This window comes from Hippoglossus stenolepis, chromosome 10, assembly GCF_022539355.2.
Source record: "Hippoglossus stenolepis isolate QCI-W04-F060 chromosome 10, HSTE1.2, whole genome shotgun sequence".
In the NCBI taxonomy this organism is placed as follows: domain Eukaryota; kingdom Metazoa; phylum Chordata; class Actinopteri; order Pleuronectiformes; family Pleuronectidae; genus Hippoglossus; species Hippoglossus stenolepis.
Window position 1 is genome coordinate 23754746 of NC_061492.1, and position 18082 is coordinate 23772827.

The window sequence follows — 18082 nt, forward strand, 5'->3', positions numbered from 1 at the left end:
GTGTGGCTCTGCCTGGTTGATTCAGGATGGTAATTCAGTGTGGCCCACAGTAGCAGTCTGACGTGGTAAACAGACTCGTGTTTGCATTCCAGCACCTCTGAAATCCACGCTGCTGATTAAATATGGCATATGTTAATACTGAGTAATTACTTCATTATGATGATTATGATGCAGTGAGGCCTGATTAAACAGGCAGCACAATGACAGCAGTCCCGCCTTACTCTATGTTTCATTTTTTTCTCTGAAGATACAACCCTGCTTTTTGCTTCTGTAATTACAATGTGTAGTAAAATAAACAGGAAATCAGTCCTCTGGGATCTCCAGGGAAATGCACTTCTGTTGGCCTAACATAAAGCTAGGAATTGTCTTTCGATGATATAGTTTAATTCAAGCAGTAAGAGGCAGGCGTTCATCAAAGAAATGAATCTTGCAAAAAAAAAGCAAAGAAGCTTCCTGGTTTAGCTCTAGCAGTCATCCAACCCCTCACTTTTGGCCGTCATAAACATCTCACCTAGTCGTACAGGGCAAATCACGTAGCATCAAGGGCTGAGCAACAGAAAGAATACATCAGTTTATTTAGCTGATTAAAATCACCAGAATAGGTGTCTTTAAATATCCGGCTCATCAGCACGGAGGGCAATTTGCCTGTCGCGGATAATTTGCCTCTAATAGCACAGCCAGGGGCCACATTTACCGGTAGTATGAACCTGCACCATGTCCTATGGAGCAGCTCACCTGCAGCCTCACTGCGGCTACACCACAGACATCACATGGGTATATATTCTATCTAAAGGTTTTGTGATCCAGCAGTATACAGCGAGTGAGTAGATATGACTCACAGTGGGCACCACACACTCACCTCAGCCCTGTCTCCCCCCCAGGGGCCATAGACATGCCCTGTTGAATCCAATGAAAAGACGACCCCCTATCTTTACACATTTCTGTAGAAACAAGACCATTTAGAGATCAGGAGAAGAATTAATTAACAGGAAAAACAAGGTGATAGAGAAGTGACAGCTTGGAAATAACAGTCATTTTTGTTAAGAACATTGAATTAAAAGTAATAATAATAATACACTTTTAGGATTCATACTGTAAATACTGTAATAGTGTTGAACCTACACACACACTATCCTACAACAACTCTTGTAAATCCACAACAATGATAATCTTTCTAAGCAGCAAAGCATACATTATATCATCACAATCAACCTCAGCTACTATATTTCAATGAGAAACATAACGCAACACTTCAGTTTATGATTTCAGCAGCTAGCTTTATCAGCTTAAGATTTTGCACTGACTCATCTTCGCTCAGTCACACACCTTTCGTCATGGGTATTAGGTTTAACTGGCTGCAGTGTCTGTGTCAGCTCGATATTTAATGCTTCTTTTTCTTTGTGATTTAATTTCCAGCCCCAATTTATGGTAGTTTTGGGTATTACACATTAACTGCTGTACGTTTCACCTGTAAATAATTGTAACCTTTGATATTTGGTGTGGGATATTATTACCACAACATCACAACATAAAGAGGAAACAGATGGTTTGGGATTGTCTTGGGACTAAAAACAAATGCTTTACATTACAGACTATGTTAAATTGATCCTCATGGTTGAGCTTTCGGACTGGGACCTCCTAACTAGCTGCTAGCATAACAAATATAACAGATTGGTCCCTCAAGGAAATGATGCTTCAGTGTGTGCATATCTTTCAACAAGACAATGGCCTGAAGCTATCCAGCCAAGAAAATGCTTCAGGACATCTCTGCTGGTCCTTGAGCATTCCAACCAAAGCCCAGCTTTAAACCACATACAAAATCTGTGGAAACACCTGAAGATGGCTATTTACAGTAGTTTCCCATCCAATCTGATGGAGCTTGAGAGGATCTGTCACACAGAATGCCTAAATCCCAGTGCACAAAGCTTGTAGAAACTTACCCTAGAAGGTGTTATTGCTAGCAACAGTCACATTGTTATTAAAGATTATTGAGAGTAAACTAAGGACATATCATCCTCCATGCTCAAGCCTCATCAAGGGCAGCACATCATTACAATAAACATGTAGCAGTCCTGCTCTGCTCTCATACCCTTTCTCTGCCTCCTCTGGCTAATTGCTCACCAAATTGCTCAATCTAACTGAGTTGCAAGGTTCCAAAAAGCATAAAATGCAGAAATCCTACTAGATTTCCTGTTGCATCACCTCTCTGGTTCACCCCTCTAACTGAAAACAAGATATCAAAACATCCTGTTGGACCCGTTGGACCTGTTGGTCCTACCAATCTGCTCCAACCATATCCCCCACCATTGCACCAGGAACCAGACATGTGATAAATGCTTAACTGGGTTTTGGAACATTTCCAAATGCATTCAAACAGGCTCAGGTGACAGTGCTCAAGCTTCACTCAACTCTGCTCAATTAACAATTGTTGACCGGTCCCTTCGCTGAGGCTATCGAAAGGGCAGTTTTCAAACTTGGAGAGCAGCCTCCTTGATCTAAATCATTTGGGCTTATAAAGCAGCCACTCCACTCAAACAGCTCTGTTATCTGTGACAGGAACCCTGAGGGCGACTAGAGCTGCAGCCCAGTCTTCACTTCTTATCTGTCTGGACCTATCAGCAGTCTTTGATACAGTGAACTACCACATCCTGCAATCCATTCTCTTCAATATAGGCAGTTCGGGAGAAGCCCTTTCTTGGTCAGAATCCTATGTCAGTGAGCATTCCTTCTGTGTGTCATGGCATGGACAAATATCCTTATCCTATTCTCTTGCCACAGGGGTGTCCCACAGCTCATTGCTGGGGCCCCTCGCTTTTGCAATATTCACCACTTCCTTTGATCCAATTATCCGCTTGCATGGCTTTTTTGATATCACTGTTTTGCAGATAACACCCAACTACATACCCTTCTATCTTTAATAAAACTCATCTCTTCCTAGTGCACCTCGTCTCCTAAAATCTCTAACATCCTAACTAGCATTTACAGGGCACTTCTTTACCTGATCTCCTTAGTCTTTGTCTCATTGGATACATTTTGCACTTAGTACTTAATTCAAGATCTCCTACTGCGCTGAAGCTCTGTGTTGGTGTGTTTGCCCACAGTTGTAATTCACTTTGAATAACATTTGCCAAATGTAGCAAATTTATAACACAATAGCGTGCAAAACGTGAGGAGGTCTGAACACATGCAATATGTGATACTAACATGCCATTTGCTGACATTTTCAAGCAGCCCAACCAATCCTGAGGAAATTAATACATATATGACATGCCTAGCTAAGACATCTGTGCAATAAATCCATTTCAGAGAAAACCAAGAAAAAAGTCTAGGATTCAAAGGTTAATTATTTTAATACTAACTCAAAACCAGGTATGTTTCTCTTCTGGTTGTAGTTTTCATTCTGTTAGTGTCATTGAATGGTTTGGTGATTATGTTCATTTACACCTGCAACACAACCCAATGTCATTATGTACCAAACCCTGAGTATATTCACACACCATGTACTGTATCTCCTGGCTGTCAACAAAAACAGCAGCTAATTTGTAAATGTCTTTTCATCTTTAGAGTGGGTTGTCTTCCACCCACATCTCCAACTTTGTAACACATCTATCCCAAAATCTGAATAATAAAAATATATACAAGAATAATGGAATAAATGGAGTATGACAACTATTGTAGTCTCCATGGGGGTTTCAGAAGTTTATAGTTTTGATATGAAGCAGCCATAGACGATGACTTTTAGAAGTCTGACAATGAGCCTCAGTTCATTTCCAGCTCAATTCACTGAACTTGGAAAGTGAGTTTGGCTGGCTGTAATAATTGATTTGTGTCAGCAGTGGGAGGTGCAGTCAACAGTCAATTGAATTGTATTGGCATTTCCAGGTACTGTCAGTACTGTCACTTTCCATTATCTGGTGCAGGAAGAGACACCTTCATCCCAGTTCTGTGTAATTCATGCTGCTCAAAACAGAGGCTGCATCCAAATACTGCACCAGCACACACACAAAGAGCTACTAGAGGATACAAAGTTAGAAAACAGATTCCATGGGTCAGGAGAATTCAGCAGTATAACTTTGTAAAAAGCTGTGTAAGCCTGAAGGAAGAGGCAAAAGCAGAAAGAAATTATAACTGTAAATAATGAGTGTACTGAACTGAATTCAATCATATACCAATAAAAGTGCAACAGAAACAGTACAACACATTTTTTAGGATAAAATTGTTATTTTCCAATGACCAGCTGATTCCGCTCTGCAGAAAAGTTTTGCACTCCCACAGTTTAATACGAGTTTTAAAAAGCAGCAATAAGGTGAGTGGGCTTCACTCCAGTAAAGTAGTTATAAAGGTTAAAAAAATAACTTTGTTCCTGCTTCTGCTGAGAAAGATTTTATATTCATCAAATTCCACGACATTGTATTTGTGTTAAATATTTCTTCTAATTTAAATAACATTAAAATGCCACGGAGTCAGGGATGTGCCTTTCAATTAGTGGATTAAACATTGGGAGTATTTATCTGTTAATAAAAGTTAAAATGTCTATCTTAATTCTGACCCACCACACTCATCGTAAGTTACCACAATTATTTACAGACAGAATTACTATCTATGAAGATGTTGACTTTATTTTGTTAACTCATCAGAGAATGGTTGCTAAATATTCAGTTAAAGTTGCATTTGGACTAATATCCAAAATGACTTCCACTGGACTTAGGTATCACACCTAAACTCAAATATTGGATTATTTTATGAAAAATAGTGTAAAGCAAATGAACTCTTTACTCTCCGATTGATAGATATACTTTGAATTATTATAAGAGCAGCCACTCACATCGCACAAGCAGGAAAAGGTGTATTCAGACAAAATGATACCTCAAAGACTGTACTGTGGTCCAAACCGTATATAACAGAATAAAACACCACCTGGACATCTTGATTTTAGATGCCATGAAGTTCATTTAAAATAATTAAATACAGTGTTGGGATTTAGTCTTGAATGAGGATCAGTGAAGCAGACTGAGGAAATAATAAAAAGGTTTATTGGAAACCAGACAGAGGTAAGGAACGATGAGATGGGGAAGAGGTGAATTGAGTTGAAGAGCCGCAGAGCGTGAAATGTGTCAACGGTGATTGCTCAGTGGGTCGAAAGAATCCAAAGGAGAGTATGTTTGAGCAGGCAGGCAGGGAACCTGAGGCAGTGGAGAACAGGTGTTAGAAATTGCCAAAATCTCACAAAGGATCTTGCATCAAGAGATCATAAATGATGGAGCCAAAAACCACGAGAGCAGAGCAGATATTACTACTGACACTGATTGGACAAACTGACAGTGAGTGGAGGAAGACCTGGGGTATTGTTACTGCAGCAGCTGATGAGATGATGAGCAGTAGGGGTCCTCTGGAACCTGCAGGGGATGCCATGCCCACACACACACACACACACACACACACACACACACACACACATGCACGCGCACACACACACACACACACACACACACACACACACACACACACACACACGCCCACAGAGATAACAGACAGGGGACACACAGATGGATGTGAGATACTATGAGCATATAGTTACACTAAAGTCTTGCCAGGTGTAGCTTTAAAATATCTAATGATGAGCCAATATTATGAGAATATTTTTTTTGGCTCACCCAAATTACTGCAAACCATTTTGTGTATAAAACAATGCTGGATATAATCAACCACTAGAAACAGAACAGGGCCTGCAGTCCCACCACATTACCAATCGTATCTTATCTCAAGCTAATATAAAGAAAATGATATTAATGTATGTGATATAAATCAGATCAGTGTAAATCCACTATGTGTCTGAACTCAGAGGTGTGCTATGTACAACTCCTGAAGATACCGTGACCTGGATGACTGAGAATCTCCAGGTATAAGCGGAAAATAAAAGCTTTGTGTTCCACAAAAGGAATCTTCAAGTGTTACAGTGTTATACAATATACTGCCAGTTCCAATCAATTCAGAAGTAAGACATGACCTTTGAATAATGAAATCAGAGCAGGAAAAGTGTTGTTAGGGGGGGAACACAGGCGCGGTAATGTGTCTTGCAAACATTAGACTTCAATTTGCTTTGTGCAATGAAAGTGAGTAAAATGAGACTAGAATGGCACTCAGTAGAGCTTATACCTCCACCACAGCCCGACAGTCCCCTTAAATACAATCAAGCTGCACCATACACAAAGGAATAAACAACACAAAGTCCAAACACAAAAAGTCTCTCAGAAGTTAACAAGGGGGCAGATTCATGACATAAGCCAGGGGAGTGGGACTTGTGGCCCATGTCCCATCCTTCCACTGAGTTTCATGGAAATCCATTCAGTAGTTTTTGCATTATGACGAATAAAGATGACGTGAATTTATTTGACTAGTGTTCGATAAGATTGTTCTGTGCACAGTCAATTAACAAACAAACAAACAAACAAACAAAGGAGAGTGTTACGTCCAGTCCTGCTTACTAGTTAAGTTGGCCTGATATTTATCGTTTATTCTTCTGTTCTGTGTTGTGATTGTTTACTCATCTCTCCTCTCGTTTCAGACTCCTCACTCCCTGCCTTGTGTGTGTCTCCACCTTGTTGATTGTCTGCTCCTCCCCGATTGTTTGCACCTGTTCCTCATCACCTAGTGTATTTAGTCTGTGTGTTCCTGTGTCGCGTTGCCAGTTCGTCTTTGTTTCCCCGTGTCTCAAGCGTCCCAGCGATTTCTATGATAATTAAGTTTCTAGTGATTCCGACCCCGGTCTGTGTAATCGACTCCGCTTTTGCTTCTTCCCTGTCGGTACCTCTGCCTGTTAAACTGTTGTCTACCCGTGTACCGAACCTGGACTGGATCTTCACCGAACCCTGCTACTGCCTGACACTTATTGGAATTGTGTGTTTGTTATTGGACTGCCTCACCTGTGTACCGAACCTGGACTGGATCTCCTTCGACTTCTGCTGCTGCCCGACACTTATTGGAATATTGAGTTTGTTACTGGACTGCTACCCGTGTACCGAAACCATTCAGTAAAAGTTATTCTTTATCATCTCTGTCTCCGAGTCGAGCATTTGAGTCCAACACATCTCAGTACATTACAGAGAGGGGCGGAAACATAACCTCCAGGTGGGTGTAATGAAACATATCTTACCAAACAGCATTACACTTCAACAAAAACTAAATCTGTAAAAATCAATGTGGTCGATGAACTTGAAATACTTGTTTAAATTTAATATAAGCTTCCGTTAACATATCTTCTTTACTGTTGACAGAGAACTAAAAGAAAATTTGTGGACCAAACGAAGTTCTTATATAATGATGTATACCTACTGCAATTAAAACTGAGCCTTACCACTTAAATGTAGTATTGTTACATTTTGAATTGAATGTGCCTGAAGGACAGAGACAGTGTGTTATTATCCAAATTATCCGACACTGGCCTCTGCCCTTATCACTGAAAACTCTCAAATCTCGTGTTTCCAAATGACTTCTTCATCTTGTCATGATTATGAACTTATGGAAATATATATTGTCTGGATTTTGCCTCCTGAATAAGGAGAGTCTTTGGTTTAATTATAGATTCCTTGTTTATTTTGCCTTTTCCTGTGTCTCCTTGTGTTTATGTTGGTGTTTGTATTTATGTTTCCTCCATGAGTTCTGCCTCCTGGTATATTTTGTAGATTCTGCTCCTTGTGTGTTTTCCACCTTGACTTATTTTGTATTTGTCCTATTTCCTGCCCTTGTGATTGTCTCTGTTTGTCCCTTGGTCTTTGTCACTTCGCCATCTTCATACAAGGTTGTCGAACATTGTATGTTGTGATTTCTCCTCCATCATCCCTCGCCTCAAAGTTCCTTGTGTCTCCTAGTGTTCCCTTGTTTTTTTCTGTTTAGCCTTCTTTTTGAGTTTTTGGATTCCAGTGCTTTTCTCTTTTTGTCCTTTTGTTGTTTTTTTTTTACATCACCGTGTTTCTGTCTGTTTATGGAGCTTCTTGGATTTTGCTTTGTATTGAACCCTGCCTCATTAAAAGGACACATTTTGTTAAAACCTTTTGCTCGGCTCCTCCTGCTTTCACCAAACTCTGACACATCTGCATCCTCTCCATGTATGGCTCCACTTCATTCTCACATATTTGATAATTAATAGGAAACATTGTATGGACACAAAAACTATTTAAGATCCTTAGATGGAGTTCATATATTTTATCTGTTTTTGAAACACTATCCTAATAACCCTATAAAACAGTGTTTTATCTGCTGCACTGTTTTCTTCACACTATTAGTGTTACAAAGGTATAAGATTATTCAGATGTAACTACTTACAGCTTGTGGATCTGTTTTTATTTTTTTTTATCTCTTTGTTATTGGTTTGATTTACTTGAAAATAATTTACCATTTTACTTTAAGTCTTGCATCTTGACTGAACCCACCCACATGTTCCATTATTCCAGCGAACACAGAGTGTTTCATGTTGAGGGTATAACATCACTGGAGCCATCAGCAGCTTCTCAGCCCCTGTTCCTGCCTCCTCAGGCCAGTGTGCACTGAGTCCCTCCCTCCTCCTTCATGCATCTCTGTGATACGCGATGATTAGGATTCCCTTCAAATGGGCGTTGGACATCCCCTTGGCACTGTGTGGGCGCTGTCACTATGGCAACTGCTCCTTAGTGACTGTGCAAGTGTCTGCCAGCCAGCGCGGTGGTTACATGTGCTGTGGTCAGTGAAGTCCCTCAGTGCCACATCTCACCAAATCTCACATCATGTGGAGAAATGTGACAACATACTGGTTACTACTTAAATACAATGCAGATCTGTGAGTGAATACTAAATAATACTAAGTATTAGCTCAGTATCTGCATTAGAACCTGAAAAGTCCATTCATCACAATAAAATCCTTTTGCACATTGTATTAATATCAATGTGTATGTGTGTAGAATTCCTAATTTCAATAAAACTAACTGAAATGTATATACTTTTTATGAGTCGGAAGGATTTTGCAGCTCAGACCCTGGTGACACTCATTTACCCCTGAATGTGCCCAGTATAACCCCAGTCTCCAAACAGCTGGGGGTTAATAGCTTTTCTCCGGGGCATCAGGGTGGTTTTAATGAGGGAGGGATAAGTCCTATTCTGTCAATTTCCCCTCGCAGATTTGTCTCGATGGCGCTGAGATTAATCCAGTGACCCTCTGGTCAAACACCCATTTGTCTCACCTTTATGTCACTGCCCCTATATGTGATCTGCTCACTGTAAATGCCATACAGTCCAAATTAATACTTTTATATTGAACATTGCAATTCTGGTCATACTGAGAAATACACGGGTATGAACACCGAGCTGGCTAGTGGGGTTCAGGGCCCCATGAAAATCGTATCTACCTATTCACGCACTTTACTGTTTGGGTTTTCAAAAAAAAGATTTAGATTTAAAACTATACCAGTAGCTGTAGGATTAACAATCTGGATCAGGTTGCATCTATCAATAAATGACCCACACTTCAATCTGTAAATATACAGAAGATACAATTAAACATCTGAATAAATGTTGATTCTGTTTAATTAAATTATTCCAAGTAAAGGGAAATTCACACCACACTGTTTATTTCACTGTCCGTCCAGAATGTTCTTACTCCTCTTGTTGTTTTCAAAAGAACTGCACCTTCTTTATTTCATCTTTGTGACTGAGTTTGCATCATTTTGTTACGCATTGCAAAGCAGCACCCAAATGCATGTGCAGATGCAATGGCTGGTGAATTAAACAAAGACAAAACAAAAACAGACCTAAAGTCTCTGAAGGCGGGAAAAAGAAGACGAGAAACAAAACTCAACAGAAACACTAGGGCTACGTTGTAGCACTGACGGGCCCGAGCACACGCATTTCGAAGCCTGTTGCGGTTAGTGGAGAGAGCGATCAATGACCAAGCACACGTCTCCGTGTTGCATGCGTTTTGCGCACTGCGGCAAGGATAAACGCTTCACTTCCTTCGTCCGTCACGTGATGTCGATCCTTGCCTGCTAATTGCTCATTACTAAGCCTAACAATATCAGAAACATGAAGATGGACATCGACAGCATTCTGCCCATTGTGACGTCCTTTTTCAAAGGCATGACATCAGAACAATGGAATCTTTCGAAAGCAGGCAAACCTGATGTGGCCACAATGACCATACTCGGAGAGAAACTGCTGGGAATTGTCATTTTGATGACACAATCCATCATGAAGGGTCTTGAGAGCACAGCTGTGCCTGTGTCTGAGAAGAGTGTGATTTGCTCTTTGGGCAACACACTTCCTCAGGTTTTTGCACTGGCTCTTGATGTTCCAGATGAGATCAATCTTGTAAGTTCAGAGAATTTGACCCAGTTGACTGCTAAAGAGATTGCAGAGTGTGTCAATTCTGTCCTTTCCATGAGCGTGGACAGTGTGAAGGCAACTACTCCTCGTGTCACACCTCCAAAAAGACTACAGTTAGAATCTGGCTCCACTCTGGAGATTAAGAATGTTGCAGATGACGTTGCTGAGGTGATTGTTGATGAAATCATGTCGCAAAAGAAAGATGATCTAGAAACAGCCCAGAGCACACCCTCTCTGAAGAAAGTGTCTGAAAGGATTAAGACATGCGCTGCAAAGCAGTTTGCCCAAGCGTCCATTTGTCATATTGTGGGCAGACTGAATAACAAGTACTTTGACAGCCTTTACAACCCAGCCTTTGACAAGGTTTTAAGTAGGCAGTCAATGCAATCTGTCATGAGTGATATTGACACTCTGCTTCCAGCAGCAGTTGGTGAGATACAGCAGGGGCAGAATGGGTCTCAATGGATGGATGATATTTTCAGTGGTGAAACCCTCGAGTTAACCAACAAGCTGAATAATATCCTAAACAATCACATAGATAGGATGAGATTTAAGATTACCTCACGACCAAAAGCCTCACAACCACAGTGCACAAGCATAACGGTTTGTCCGCCACGTGCTATCATATCAGCTGACATCCTTGCCATTGTGTGGTGTTTCCTTGTAATGAGGTGGTGGCTTCACACAAGTCAGAAACTCACTTCAGGGTGATAACACATACTTTAGAAAAGCTGTGTCAGAGGGCCCGATCGGTGGGGCCAGTCTGCCTTCGGCACCTGGTAAAGGGTCTGGCTCAGAAAGCAAGGTGACCACTCCTGAATTCAATGAAGAATACAGAGAAGAGCAGAACCAACAGTGAAGGAAGGAAATTACCCATCAGATAATTGTTCTGAAGCTGGTTTCGAGGATCTTGCTAAAGCAAAGTTGTCGAACACTCTCAGATCACCAAACACCATCAACGAGCATCTACAAACATATGGGTAAATCAAGATGAAGATTTTGAGATCACCCAAAATGATGAAACACCTTGAAAAGCCGTTTCAAAAATCTGCAAAAAGTGGCACGGTGTTGTAAGTGTGCTGTTTGAATTGAAATGGAAGACCCAACACTGGACAAATATATTGTCTCTGTCTTCAAAGATCTGCTTGTGACACCACCATAAAGATCCAGCGCCATCAGTAGATTTTTCTCCCATTGTGCTTCTCCAAACTCTTTTCATGATTATTTCTGTTTCTTTGAGAATCAAACACTTAAAAACAGAAAACAGTAAACTAATAAAAAGATATTCAATATATCCTCATGTCTTGATGTTTTTACTTATGCCTCTTAAGCCCTTACTCCTCCTCCTTAAAAGAAATGGTCTCTTGTCTATTACAAAAGATTTAGGAATATACATATATAAATATCCATAAATTGTCTGTCATATAACCCCATATGTATCTCTTTTCCACATGACAATGTTTCCTTGTATAGTTTGCTGACATTCTCAACAAGGTCATTTATTTATGTTCTAGTTTATATTTCGAAAAAAACGAGTCGGCAAAATAAATCTAAAGGACCAAAACACAACCTACATGATCATTACTAACTTCACACGAACAATCTCCTGAACAAAACTGTTTTAACGACTGAAAATTTAAACTGTACAATGTACATGTTCCTGATGAATCTTTGGAAGGCGACTCACTGCCCCTGTAATGAAGGAGTTCAAATTTCCAGTTTCTTTCAGCCATTTGATGCTTTCTCTGCGGTATTTGTCTTCATCTTTCCCAGTAACAGTAAAGAGAAGTTCAATCATGGTCAGATGAGTCTGAGGATCAAGACCATAGCATACGACTGTCAAAAGTTCTAAACACTTCTTCTGGTTTTGGTCCGTGTAGCACAGCAATTAGTTCCACAAAATCCCTTAATTTGGAGCAAAGTTCATCTCCACTGGAAGCCAACCTAAAAATTGTCTGAGCTATTTTATGATTAAAAGAATGATTTTCAGGTTTAGTCGAATGTATCAAGTTTACCGGTGCACCAGCAGAGAGGAGTTCTTTCATGACATCATCCCTGTCAAAAATGCCGGCTATTTGCAGAGGTGTGATTGGCTGTGGAAACCGTCCGTTTGGATCAGCGCCTGCATCAAGTAATATCCTTGCACAAATTGCCGGTGGGTTGTACAGTCCAACGTAATGCAAAGGTGTCAAGATCTTTTGGGAAAGGGCATTTGGATCGCCATTCTCCTTTAGAAGGTAAATGCCAATATCCCTCTTTTGATATACAACAGCAGCAATCAGTGGGGTTATAAAATCACCCAACTCAGTGCAGGGGAACAGTTCATCAATGTCATTGTCCCTCAGTAATTTTTTGAGACTCTTGAGGTCCATTTCCCACCACTGTATTAAGATGGATTACCTCCCCAAGGAGGTTATGATTTGGTTGCTGGGTTAGTTGGTCAGCAGGATTATGCACAAACTACTCAGCGGTTTTCCACGAAATTTGGTGGAAGGATGTGACAGGTCAAGAAAAACAATTAAATTCAGGCACAGATTTCTTTAACATTGTAAGACAGAATTTTTTTGGACATTTTCCCAATTTCCCAGGATCTTGATGAAAAAAAATAAATTTTAAACCGTGTGCAACTCGGTGCAGTTTGACTGAATTTAAGCGGACAGTTTGGCCTTGGCATAGGTACACGTTCTATTGAGAGCCATTTCAGTTCAAAACTGAGAACAATTACATCAGAAAGTGGCTACATGGATGCAAGCCGTTCCCTCAGTTTAACAAACCGTTCCCCCGGTTTAACAAACTGTGCCCTCAGTTTAACAAACCACTTGACGCATGTAAGCATATGTAGTATGATTATGATACTACATAAATCAATAGGTTGTGTTCTTCATCTTTATAGACAGTCTATGTTTTTACCTGAAACCTAGGGGTGTGTGATATATATCGTCTATGATAATGTCTTAATTGTTGTTTTAACGATGTGCGAGCTCACGTTATCGACATAATGATGATCCATGAAGATGCGCATCTTTTGGTCTGTCGATAACAATCAAAGCCCCGTTGGAACAAATGAGTGGATTCCGAAAGTGAAACGCTGGAGTGCTTTTACTTTGAAACGGGTTCGGAAAGTGTTGTAAATACATTTGTGTCATAAACAGATAAACATTGTGGTTCACAGCAGAATAAACAGAGAAAATGATCTTACCTGAGTTTTAATGTTTATCTGATGAATTTATGTCACAAACAAATGGTTGCAACACTTTCTGCATGCCTTTTCAAAATAAAAGCACTACAGCGTTTCTGTTAATGGAATCCATTCCCTTGTTTAAAAGGTTTTTTTGAGATACACAACCTCGTGTTTTGATGGCGTGTAATCAAACTTTGACGCCACGCCACGGTCACACCGTGTGACAAAAACACGAAATTCAAGGTAGTTTATATCTCCATCTTGTTGTGATGACATGCATCTCCATATGAAGTTGATCTGATGAAAGCCCTGGGACAAGTACATCAAAGTAAAAATTTGGAAAATGGCCAATATGGCCACTAAAGTCAAAATGGCGGGCTTCCTGTTTCTTTTTTCCCATTGCACCTCTGACCTTTTTTGTTTGTCTGGTCATGATACACCTGGGCTACGATTTTTGTGAAGATCGGTGAAAGCTAACTGAGGGGCTTTTCCTTAGATGGCGCTGTTGAGCCATTTTTCCATTTCAAATTACTCCAGAATACAATTACTTTTTGGGGTTTTGAATTCCCTGCAAACTTTGGTAACAATTTGAGCATGTCTAGGCCCTGAAAAAGCCCCAAAAGGGAAATGCATGTCCACAACACAAATCAAATGTCTTTCCTAAATGTCCAAAGTCTCTCAAAAGTTCAACAAAGGACACAATCATGACATTTTCACTGAATTATAGAAACTTGTCAATAACCATGAGCAAAATGTGTATCATACAGCGATGTATTAATACAATTATACTGTATTATTATTATTATTATAAGTAAGCTAGATTTGTTTTTTTTTTATTGAGCGTATAGGCTCTACTGTTATTATAAAAGAACATACATCTCTGTAGTAATTAGACCCACATTGTTTGAATGTGATCAGTGAATCCGACACAGTGGCAGCACCTGCTCTTCCTCGCTCATCTCCATCACCAGCTTTGATCGAAGCAGTCTTTTCATTTTCGTCTGTGTAACTGAGAGCAAACACAGGGTCAAATGATAGATGTTGTATATATATGCAAATGCTATCAGCCTCCGCTAAAATAACCTTGAAATGAAAAGAATAGCATATGGGCATACCTCATCTTGAGGTTCAACCTTTCACAAAGACTGATTTAAGGAAAAGTATTTCAACTTTCAGTGAAAGTTCATCATTCTAACATTGGATGGGTGGAATAATTGTTGTGTGCAAATTCTCTTTAGAGAAAATATCAGTCAGCATCATGATGGACAGCATTTTTTTTAGGTAGCTTGAGTTGGTAATCTTAGCACTGTACAACGTCTTATCAGCACCACAGTAATTACAGGATATATGTTTGGGAAATGTCTGCCCTGCAGTCTCATGCCCTTTTATAAGCATTGGCAGTGTGCTGACCTATGATATGTAGGAATGACTGGTATGCGCTTTCAACTCACAAAGACATAGGCATGCTTCAATATAAGATATATATAACACTGGTGCAAACAATACTAGTGCTTAAGAACACGTCATGCATTTGATGTAGAGTTTTAAAAGGAATTTTCTTGAGAACAAATTAAATAAAAATCTTGAGATGATATTGGTGAATGAGGACAAATACTTTTTTATCTCCCCTAAAAACACTTCCATTGTTGTCTGTGCTAATTGTGGCGCATTCCTGTATTTGGTTGAGTTGAATTTGTATTTTTTATTTTTCTTGCTTTGTCTATTTGCACATGCAACCATAGTCTATGTACTTTAGAAACACAATTTAAGTGACAAATGTCATCCTCAGCTCCACTGACATGCGGGGTACCACATGGTTCTGTTCTTGGCCATATTTAGTTTTTCATTTATATGTCTTTTAAACCAAATAATGTTAATCATCTCAGTAATTTAATGAAGTGTGCCACGGCTATTGAGAAATTGATGTCCAGTAACTTGCAGCAAAATTCTGAAAGAAAATCTCAATCATAATATTTGGACCTCACCACCTCGCAGCCATTACTACAAGCAAGAGATATATAACCAAAATAAAATAAAGTCTCTGACCTAGACAAGCTTATTCACGCCTCTGTCTTTTGATGACTCGACTACTGCAATGCATGATTTATATATATATATATATATATATATATATTTCCGTTCTACAAAGGTGAACAAGAGCCATGGGCCAGACAATATCTGCGGTCACATATTAAAATATTGTGCAAAAGAGCTGAGCCCAGTTTTTAATTATAGTTTTAATAAATCTTTAGAAACACAGCTTGTTCCCACGGTCTGGAAAGATGCCATCGTGGTCCCTGTACTTAAAATAAACACTCCAAGAACCCTTAATGATTTCAGACCTGTGGCCTTAACTTCTATTTTAATGACATTTTTTAAAAACATTGTGCGGTCTGACCCGCTGCAGTTTGCCTACAGGATACCTCACTAACTCTGCTCCATTTGCTTTTTAAACACTTACAGGGAAAGGGCTGTCATGCTCGGCTTTTATTTATTGATTTCTCATCTGCTTTTAACACAATTCAACCTCACATTTGAACCCTTAGGCTTTTTGAAGATTTTAACCTAAGTTTTAATCTTGTGGGCTAGATTTTAGATTTTCTAACGAACAGGTCAGGGGTCAATGGGCACAAAAGCAGCGACAACAATGGTGGAAAGTTTTGAAGACAGGCTTATTGACCAAGTCCGCAATTACCTGCATCTGTACGATGTGTCATTGACACTGCACAGTGACAAATATGCTTGTCAAAATAGCTGGCGACAGATCAGTACCATCTATGATGGTGCCGCTGTCTCTTTTTCTGCCGTAATCTCAGAATGAACAAAATAGTTACCTCCTCGAGTGTCGCCATGTTTATTGTTTACATCATGCAAATCCGGATGTTCTATACCAGGGGTCGGCAACCTTTTTGACAATAAGTGCCAATGTGAAATTTTCTTGTTAATTAGTGTGCCATATCAACATTTTTTTTAATTAAGTTTTATTATTGAACCACATTAATATTTCCAACAGACATGTCATTTTATTCCATCCATTTTGGCTATATATAGAACAACACTTTAAAGAAACATGTTTATCTCATTATGATTGAAAATAATAAGTTTGTCATTAACCCCACCAACCACACTCATATTCAGAATTGCGAAAAGCTTGCTTCAGTCGCATGGTTTTTGGCAGTGGCAAAGACTTTGAGAGTTGGCTTGCTTCCCATACCTGGACACTGCACGTTTGATTGATTCTCCCTTGTCTGCCTGATCTTTGAAAGTTCTTTCGTGCTTTGTCTCAAAGTGAGACAAAGCAATTGGCAATTGGCACGCGTGCCATCATTGGCCTTAGGTTGCTGAACCCTGTTCTATGCGGCCGGTTGTCTTCGCGAACACGTGTTTAAACGAGAAATAAATTTAAGTTTGGTCACATGGTATGCTCTACATGCATGTTTGTTGGGATCTTCAGTTGACTCCTGTGGACTCGCGGCCACAGTGGGCCACTAGGTACATGATGTTCTGTGCCTAACCCTAACCCATACTTCTTCTTATTTTTTAAATGTGAAACACAATTTGTATTTTTTTAATCTATTTTTTATCACTCAAATCAAGTGAGGTTAAGGATTCACTGTTGACACATGCCAGTGTGCCTCAGGTGGATTGCTCCACTTGCCAAACCTATTTTGAGGTGAGTGCTACGTCAAAATAGGTTTCAAATATTTTATCACCTTGCGTCACCTCGCTCATGATTCATCTCCACCACTGCTGTGAGTCATTAGAGCTCCTCTCATAGTCCATGTGTGCAAGGACTGACCTGATGCTCAGCACACTAGTATGCTATTCATGGTCACTGTGGCTGTCTTGTCTGTTTCCATGGAAACTGAGCTTCTGTGATGAGGAATGAAGAATGAACTTGACAAGAAGTAATCCAGCACATCTGACTGAGCACACCAGGTTTACCGCAGGACAGACAAGCACCGCTGCATCCACACAATTCTGTTCAACTCACACTGTGACTCTATCAGTAATCATTAGAACTATATTGCATACTCATTAGTGCATCTTTGAATGAATACTGACAACCAAGCACGCAGCAGGAGTCCATTGTGATGGATCACAGATCTGTCATAACCTACCTTTCTCTTGTGTATTTACTCAACTATAAAATAACACTGACAACAAGTAGACTGAGTTTTTAGACTTCTTGAAATCATCTGCTTTAAATTAGGTCTTCACATTTTGTCTCACACAATATTGGACGGACACGAAACTAAAGGAATAGTTCATCGTTTTGGGGGAAACAATCTCCTTCCTATCTAAGAATGAGATTATCAAGCTCATGTCTGTGCTGGCGTATTTGGAGGAAATAAGAAAGTGGCAGCACAGCAGTGAGTTTTTCCTCTCAAATCGGCACCTGACTAAGACTGATTCATTTCTTTGCTTTTCCCACTTGTAAATGACAAGGACCCGTCACTTTAGAAAATTCAGCCGCTTCTTTATTGGATCCCAATATATCAACATTGTGGTATGTCAAAGGCAGATTAGCAGTTCAGAACGACTGCAAAT